Consider the following 9,845-nt stretch of genomic DNA (forward strand, 5'->3'; position numbering starts at 1 on the left):
CCATAATTTTTGGTCTTTAAAAAAAAACTGGAGAGGGTTTCATGTAATTCCTAAAACAAACAACAATCCTCCTTTACATCCAGAGAACTTAACTATTTTCTACAATTTTCACACAATCCATAGACATTTTGGGGCAAATGCTTTTTCACTGTTAATAAATATTATCCTACATACAAAGAAGAAGAAAAAAAGCAAGTGACAGGCACGGGCACTCACAGAATGGCCAAAAGATAAATGAAAAATGTACATGGCAGATTGTGTTTTCCAATGACAGCAGCAACGATATCCTCTTTGCCACATGTTCCTCTCAGTGTGGCTTTGACATCCTCCCCGCGAGAGATAGAGCCCAATGCTTGTGTGTCCCTTCAAACTGGGTGGGTGGCGCTCGCTGTTTAGGTCACTGGAGTGTGGCAGTAGAGATACTCGGAGACTGTGTCACACAAGATGACGTAACCTCGTCTTATTTACTAGAATGTTCTCTTTACTGTTTGTTTTTTTATTTTTGTCGAGACAAGGTCTCAAGTAGTTCCAGGATGACCTTGAACTCATGTTGCCAAGACTAGCCTCCTTGCTTCTCCCTCCGCAACTCTAAGAATGACGTCCCTGTGCCACCAAGATCAGCCTGGAAACACTCTGACTTTAAGCCACATGTGAGCACTAGCACTGTGTTAAGGTCCTCGTCCTATGACAAAGTCTAAGTAGAGAGACCAGAAGACACGGTCCTGAGCTTTCTGGCCAGGTTCTAGCGGCTCCAGCCCTCTCTGGATTGCATCTGTATGACAGGCACCCAAACCAGACTGTGAGGCCAAACTCCTAAGATACAGACCCAGAATTCAAGAGAGGTCATTCGCCGGTGGCGCACGCCTTTAATCCCAGCGCTCAGGGAGACAGAGGCAGGCGGATCACTGTGAGTTCGAGGCCAGCCTGGTCTACAGGATAGCCAAGGCTGCACAAAGAAACCCTGTCCCAGGGGTGGTGGAGGTGGGAGAGAGAGAGAGAGAGAGAGAGAGAGAGAGAGAGAGATATCGTTCAAGCTGTCCATTGTTTCAGCCTTTAATTTGAAAGGTTGAAGAATGCAAAATACTTAAAGTTCCATTCTTATCTAGGGGGTGAGAGAGGAGAACCCAGGCAGCCATGGTGGCATAAGCCAAAATCCAGCACTAGGGAAGCAGAGGCAGAAGGATCAGGGGCTCAAGGCCTGCCTCAGCCGTCACATGACATCCTATTAGCGAAACAGAAGGAAATGAGGCCATAGCTCAGTGGCAGAATGCTTTGCTTAGCATGCACAAGACCCCATGTTCACTCCCCCCCATCCCCCCATGTCTCAAAAAAACAAAATAAAAAATAAATAAAAGGGTGCCTAAATTTACCTGGACAGTGGTGTATGACTTTAATCCCAGCACCTGGGAGGCAGAGGCAGGAAGATCTCTGATTTTGAGGCCAGCCTGATCTACAGAGTGAGTTCCAGGATAGCCAGGGATATACAGAGAGACCTGATTTCAAAAACATAGATGACAGATACTGAGGAGGCAGAGGTGGGCAGATCTTTGTGGCCAGCCTGGTCTGCATAGCGAGTTCCAAGCCAGCCAGAATGACAGTGAAATTCTATCTTAAAAAAAAAAAATTTCCTTTAATCCCAGCACTCGGGAGGCAGAGGCAGGCGGATTGCTGTGAGTTCGAGGCTAGCCTGGTCTACAAAGCAAGTCCAGGACAGCCAAGGCTACAGAGAAACCCTGTCTCAAAAACCCCAAAAAAAATAAAAATAAAAAGGAAAAAACCTGTTTTGTTTGTTTTTTTGTTTGTTTGGTTTTTGTTTTGTTTTGTTTTTTAAGATAGGGTTTCTCTGCATAGCCCTTGCTGTTCTGGGTCAGGCTGGCCTCAAACTCAGAGATCTGCCTACCTCTACCTGCCAAGTGCTGGGATCAAAAGTGTGCATCACTGCTTAAATCTTTTACTCCTTTAAACTCTAGTTAATTCTGTGAAAATAGTCTACTGCTGCACTTGCTTAGTGGACTAAAGAAACTGAGCCACACGGACTTATACAAAGCTATGCAGTAAGTGTGTGCCCCAGAGTCAGGATGTAAACCCAGGCTCCTAGACTTGAAGTTCGTGTCCTTTCGGCCTGTGTGCCATAACAGGGCCCAACTGGGTCCAGATTGCTAAAAAAAACAATGCCTAGCCAGGGGAGACTACCAAAGTAGCCTAGGAAGGGCAACAAGCAAGGAGACAGAGCCCTGGTTACAGCTGTGAAGGATGCTGGTGAGGAAGCACAGGATGACCTGTGCAGGGCAGGAGAGGGTTCAGTGTGCAACAGAGCTCCTAGATGCTGCTGTCCCCACTTCCTGATGCTCTGCACTCCAGCTTGCAGGGAACACAGGCCCCACCCTGCTCCACACAGTTCCCAGGCCCCAGGCCTGAGGGCATGGCACAGAGAGGGTTAAGGGGGCAGGAATGTTTGCCTCTGGGGTGGGTAAGAACTGTCAGGAGCCTCCCTTGGCCTGATAATCATCAGTACCACCTATCTCTGCCAGAGCAGCTGTGAGGCAGGCAAGGTGTCCTAGCAAGAAGGGAGGGAGGTCAGGGCTTCCTAGTGATGGCGGGAAGGATTTGCTTTCCGAAGCAAGGACTCACAGGCTCTGGGGATTTGTTTATACCAAGTAACGACCTGCAGGCCTGTGACTAGTGACTGGAGGAGCGATGGCCTGAGAGTAAATAGACATGGGTCCCCTCTGATGCTGAGAGCTCCGAGCCGATGGACACAGTTAGGGAGGTGCTAATGGTAGAGTCCTTTCCTCCCCCATGTGTCTAAGCAGGTGTGCAAGAGGCACACACATTGCTATACACATCTTTGCAGGTATGGGAGTGAACACAGGTGCCCTTGGCTGCAAGCCTTCTTGGAGCTGAACCTGGGAAGCCCAGTGCAAAGCAGAGGGAAGGAGCCTGTTGTTTTGCTCCATTGCACCCAGCCAGGCTGGAGGTGAGAAGTGCCCGCCTTTGTGATCTCACTGAACCTCACAAAACTATGGAATTCTTGAAAGCACTTGCACTTTTTTCCTGATGAAGAAGCTAAAACTCCAAGGTCATGGACAGGGGCCAGAGGCTCTTAGCAGGTGCCAGTGAAAATCAGATTCAAAGCCATGCTGTCCCCTCTGGCTCTGTGTCCATCCTGGACAGTGGTCTGGAAGCAAGTGAAAACCCTAAGGCACACTTCCTGACAGAGCAAAGTGAAGCTCCTCGTCAAGCCACGGCCAATCTGTGATGTCAGGACAGGCAGCTGCCATGATGGCAGCTCACAGGCTGCAGGAAATTCACAGAAAGAAGTGCTGCTGGGTGTGAGCTGGGTGTGAGCTGGGTGTGTGAGCTGAGTGTGAGCTGGGTGTGAGCAGGGTATGAGTACTAGAGGAGACTTACAAGAAGGTCTGGGACTTGAGTATGGTGGCACACATCTGGCACACACCTGTATCCCTAGCAGTTGAGAGACAGAGGCAGGAAGATCAAGAGCTAAAAGTCATCCTTAACTACATAAGAAGCTCAAGACTAGGGGCTTGAGGTGGCTGGAGAGATGGCTCAGTGGTTAAGAGCACTGTCTGTTCTTCCAAAGGACCCGGGTTCAATTCCCAGCAGCCACATGACAGCTCACAACTGTCTATAATTCAAGTTCCAAGGTATCTGACACCCTCACACCAATGTTCATTAAATAATTTTTTTTGGGAGGGGGGGTTTTGAGACAGAGTTTCTCTGTGTAGCCTTGGCTGTCCTGGACTCCCTTTGTAGACCAGGCTGGCTTCGAACTCACAGCGATCCATCTGCCTCTGCCTCCCGAGTGCTGGGATTAAAGGCGTGAGCCACCACCGCCCAGCTAAATAAAATTTTAAAAAAATCAAATTAAATCTACATTTAAAAAAAAAAAAAAGAAGAAGAAGCCCAAGACTAGCCTAGGCTACATGAGACCATGTCTCAAAAGGCAAAAAGAAAAAAAAAAGAAAAGAAGACAAAGCCGGGCAGTGGTGGCGCACGCCTTTAATCCCAGCACTCGGGAGGCAGAGGCAGATCGTTGTGAGTTCAAGGCCAGCCTGGTCTACAAAGTGAGTCCAGGACAGCCAAGGCTACACAGAGAAACCCTGTCTCGAAAAACAAAACAAAAAAAAGAAGACAAGACACACTTGTAATACGGAGGTGGGAAAAATCCCAACTTGGAGATGAGTTTCAACCACTTGTATAGCTTGAGGCCACTCAAAAACAAAATGAAAGGAGGAAGACGAGGAAGGCCTGGGGCAGGATGTGTAGCTCAGCTGTAGAGTCCTTCCCTACCGTGTGGCAGGGATCAGGTGAGTGGAGGCTCTGGAAACAGAAATGAAAGACAGTCAGGAAGCCGGTGTCTTTCAGGTGCTTCTCCACACCCCCTTCCACCGAATCTTCCCATGGAAGGTGGGGGAGCTGTCAGCATCCTGGTTTTATAGGCAAGGAGACTGAGGCAGGGAGACATGCATTAAGCAGCAGTCACACAATCAGATCAGTCTCATGACTGTAACTGACAACCTTCCGGTCCGAGTCTCTAGGCCCTGAAACTTAAATGCCCCCACAGAAACACACGAGACCCACTGAATTCTCAGTAAGCTCTGGTGCAGAGCCCTGGAGCGCAAAGCCGGAGCCTACATCTGTTGTTGACTTTCCGTCATGCACTCACTCCTTGAGCCTCAGGTTTTCTATTGTGAAGTTGGCATACTATGCAGTCACCTTTAGAAGGCTCTGGAAGGCTCCAAGAGCATCTGGGGACGTGGATCATCGTGAACACTTGCTTCTGGAGCCGAGAGGGAACAAGCAGAGGACATGAGAAGACCTGGGGCAGAGTCTCCAGGGTGGCATCTCTTTAGTGTAAGGCGTTCTCTGGACACTTCCCAGAATAAGGCCTGAGGCGTGTGGACCGCAAAGTGAGTCCAACATGAGCCCATTCACAGAATGGTTGTGAATATCCAGGGGTCCTACGACTCTGCAACAGGAGTTGGGGATGACAGACAGGGAAGGACCAAAGCCAGGACACGAGGAAAGTGCCAGAGGGTTGGCAGTGTCACCGAGCAGTCAGGAAGGACCTGAGGTGGCGTAATAACCAGGCAAGTTCCCCTTTGTCATTTGCCAACTACATGGACAGTTTAGGGTTGGGGAAGTTTTCCAGCATTTAAAGTTTTTTTCAGGTGTGTGTGTGTGTGTGTGTGTGCGTGTGTGTGTGCGTGTGTGTGTGTGTGTGTGTGTGTGCTTGTGAGTGTGCACCATATGTGTGCAGGTGCCTGAGGAGGCCAGCAGAGGAGTCAGATCCTCTGGAGCTGGAGTTCTAATGGTTGTGAGCTGCCTGATGTGGGTCCACACCTCTTCATATTCCCCACTCTTTTTCCCCACATCTTTTTTATTTTTTATTTTTATTTTTATTTATTTATCTATTTATTTATTTATTGTTATTTCGTCTTTTTCCACACAGAGTCTCTCTGTGTAGCCTTGGCTGTCCTGGACTCACTTTGCAGACCAGGCTGGCCTCGAACTCACAGCAATCCACCTGCCTCTGCCTCCCAAGTGCCGGTGTGCTACCACATCCGGCCCCACATCTTTTTTATTGTTTACTTTTTCATACAAGGTATTGACCTCAGGGCCTCCTGAATGCTAAACATGTACAGCCCTTCACTTTTCTCTTTTCATACCTGCTAGCTCCTAGATCCACATTCTTGCTTTTTTTTTTTTTTTGTTTTGCTTTTGTTTTTCGAGACAGGGTTTTTCTGTGTAGCCTTGGCTGTCCTGGACTCACTTTGTAGACCAGGCTGGCCTCGAACTCACAGCGATCTGCCTGCCTCTGCCTCCCAAGTGCTGGGATTAAAGGTGTGTGCCACCATGCCCAGCTGCACACTCTTGCTTTTAATTCATTATATCTAAAACACAACATGAAATTCAGACATGGTAGCTCACGCCTGTAATCCTACATACCTAGAAGCTGAGACTAAAGACTTGTCAGAAGTTTGAAGACAGCCTCGGCCACAGGATGAAACCCTATCTTAACAACAGCAATAATAAAATAAGATCAAGCAAGGCCAGGTATGGTGGCTCGGGCCTGTAATCCCAGCACTGGAGGGGTTGAGGTAGGAGAGTCCTCAGGAGTTTGAGGCCAGCCTAGACTTCAATATCTCAAAACACAAAACAAAACGAAACCAAACCAAAACCTGCCGGGTATGGTGGTGCATGAGCACTTTAATCCCAGCACTCGGGAGGCAGAGGCAGATGGATCGCTGTGAGTTCAAGGCCAGCCTGGTCTACAAAATGAATCTAGGACAGCCAAGGCTACACAGAGAAACCCTGTCTTGAAAAAACAACAAAAAGCCAAACCAAAACAAAACTCTCACAAGCTGTTACCTTCAGGAGTTTAGGTAATCCCAGCAGAGTGGTATTTTCCTAGTGGGGCAGCTGCTGGGACTGAGTTCTGTGAGCAGCATGCACACGTGCACTTAGCTGTTCTGCAGGCATGTGCGCTTCCCTAGGTATCTGTGGGGACCTATCCCACCTTCCTGGTCTCTCAGGGCCATCAATCGTCTGACACTCAGGTGGCAGGAACACTGAGTCTTTACATGATTTTCCACCCCTTTTTGGGCTGATGTTTTCCCTCTTAAATAATCTGGATTTTGTTTGTTTGTTGTTGTTTTTGGTTTTTTGAGACAGGGTTTCTCTGTGTAGCCTTGGCTGTCCTGGACTTGCTTTGTAGACCAGGCTGGCCTCGAACTCACAGCAATCCACCTGCCTCTGCCTTCCGAGTGCTGGGATTAGAGGTGTGCGCCACCACACCTGGCTGCTTGTAGATTTGTAAAACTGCTTTAAATTATGTGTAGGTGAGCATATAGTGAGGTGCACGTGTGGGTCCAGGTTCCCCTGGAGTGTCAGGTAGTTGTAGCAACTGGGTCCTCTGCAGGAGCAGCACATGCTCTTTACTGCCCAGACTTTCCAGCCCCAGATCTGACAGTTCTTAACTTCACTTACCTGCTTTCTGTTGTTGCTGTTGTTGAATTTGGTGGTTTTGGTTTTGGTTTGATTTGAAGCAGTCTGTCTCATGAAGCCTAGACAGGCCTAGAATTCCTGCTCCTTTGCCTCTGCCTCCCAAGTGCTAGCACAGCAGGCAGGCGCCATTGTGCCTGTTTTATTTATTTTGGGTACAATAGATAGCACCAAAAGGTGCACGTGTTAGCATCCTCATCACTCAGCTGTCTCCCACCCCTATAATCCAAAGACTTTGGTTTTGCTTTGTTTTTTTTTCCACAGGGTCTTGTTATACAGCCATAGTTGATCTAGAAACAGATGTGTATCCCACTTGCAGCAAATACCTGCTTCAGCATTCTTATGCTGGGAACACAGGCACATGACATGACGCCACGGTTAGCTTTGACGTGTGTGTGTGTGTGTGTGTGTGTGTGTGTGTGTGTGTGTTTGTGTGTGTGTGTGTGTATGTGTGTGTGTGTGTGTGTGTGTGTGTGTGTGTCTACTCTGGTTTTACACTGGCTATGTGGCTGAGGATAACCTTGAGTTTCTGATCCTCCTGCCTCTACCTCTTAGGTGCTGGAATAATAGCCCTGCATCACCATGCCTGTCTTAGTCTAAAGACGGCTAAAAAAAGCTAAATAAGAGCAAAGAACTCATGGCTGTGGAGGCAGAGGTCAGAGTGAGCGGTCGGGAGAGGGGCCTAGACTGGCTCACAGAAGCCTCAGGGAGGCCGGGAGGTTCCTGGTCGGAAACGAAAGCGGTTAAAATGGGGACAGGCCCAAGGACATATGTGGTATTTCCCTGCCCCATGCTTGCTGGAGTTATATGACTTCCAGAAAGAAAGGGGGACCCCAGCCCAATTTGAGGGGAACTGGGGAGGCAGAGAAATGGAAGAATGGCCACCAGGGAAGACAGACTTGGGAGGGGAAAGTGGCCCCAAGTCCTGTTCTGGCCTCGGCAGGCATGATAAGCAGGTGCTAGGCCCTACCCTGATAGTACAGTCAGCTTATCAGGGAGTCCAGGCTATGTCACCCAGGCCCAGGCTCTGTTCCAGTTCCACACCCTGATCACAGAAGCCCCCACCCATAGTTAGAAGCCACAGGCACACAATCTCTGGCTGGGGAAGATACCTCTGCTTCTAGGACCCCTAGTTTTCTCTCAAATTCACCCTGGGGCTGCGCCTGAGCAGCATAGTGGGTGGCATGAGGCATGGTCCTGATGTAGGAATCCTTTACTTTATAAAGCAGCTTGGCTCATTCCAGCATCGCCAGGGCTATTACACAGAAAGACCCTGTATCGGAAAGAAGAAGAAGAAGAAGAAGAAGAAGAAGAAGAAGAAGAAGAAGAAGAAGAAGCAGCAGCTTGCCTGTCTGTGGGCCCTAGAGTAGAGGTGGCTTTGGGAGGGTCACCAGAAAGGAAAGGAGGTCACAGGGAGGCAGGAGGTGGCAGCCCAGCGGTGACATTTTCACTCCTATGTAGTTCTCACTTGATTCTTACAGCGTGGTGGAGTATGTAGCACTCCTAAAGCTCGTGGAAGAGCAACTTGCCACCAGCCACATAGCTAGTGAGACAAAGGAACAGAGGGAAGCAGATAGCAACATTCCCAGTGTCCTGGGCCCCACAACACCATGGAAGGTGGGCATCAAGAGCTCCCATTTTACAGTTGAGGAAGTGGGGGCTAAATTTGGTCCTAAGTCCTGGAGCCAGATGCAGTGGGCTGTGACTGTCGTTCAGAGACTGTCACTGCTACAGCTGAGCAATGTCAACGTTTCCAAATAGTTTTCTTTCTTTCTTTCTTTCTTTTTTGTTTTTTTGAGACAGGGTCTCTCTGTGTAGCCTTGGCTGTCCTGGACTCACTCTGTAGACCAGGCTGGCCTCGAACTCACAGAGATCCTTCTGCCTCTGCCTCCCGAGTGCTGGAATTAATGGTGTGCAGCCCAAAGTGTTTTCAAGACTATGCCATAGGAGCAAGATGTGGAGGTGGATGCCTACCCATAATGCAGCACGTGAAAACAGGATCAAGTTACACAGGGAATTCCAGGCCAAACTCAGACATGGAAGGAAGGAAGGAAGGGAGAGACAGAGAAAGACTTTCAGATGCCCAACAGTAGCCTTCCCAGTGATTTTCTGTGGAGGTAGAGCAGAATTTAGAATTAACTTATTTGAACTCCTGTGGCTAGCATCTGTGCTGTGTAAAAGTACCTTATCAAAGTGAGCCTGGTAGCAAAGGCCTATAATTCCAGTTACTTGGGAGGCTGAGGCAGGAGGATTGAAAAATCAAGGCCTGCCTGAACTATGTTGTGAACTTAAGTGTCAGCCTGGACAAGGCAAGAAAGGCAGTAAACGGAGGGGCAGAGGACTGAGATGCCGTTCAGCTGTTCCGGTGCCTGCCTGTGTGGCCTTTCTCAGGCTGGCTAACCGGGGTGCAGGGGTGAATGCCCACAGCCCTGGTACTCAATACAGACAGGGAGCTCAGAAGTTCAATGTCATCCTCGGTTACAAATGGAATTTGAGCTGGTGATGGCATCACACCTTTAATCCCTGTACTTCAGAGGCAGAGGCAGAGGCAGGTAGGTCTCTGTGAGTTCAAGGCCAGCCTGGTCTACATAGTGAGTTCCAGGCCATCCTGGTCTACATAGTGAGTTCCAGGCCAGCTAGGGATACACAGGGAGACCCTGTCTCAGAACAAACAACAAAACAACTAAAGAACAATAAGAGAAGCATTGTCACTCATACCTACATAAGATTGTGTATAAAACATTAAATTAAATTAAATTAAAAAAAAAAAACGCCAAATAGAAGCTGGGAGTGGTGATACACACCTTTAATCCCAGCAC

The sequence above is a fragment of the Acomys minous genome, assembly GCF_964271855.1.
Source record: "Acomys minous genome assembly, chromosome: 12".
NCBI lineage: Eukaryota > Metazoa > Chordata > Mammalia > Rodentia > Muridae > Acomys > Acomys minous.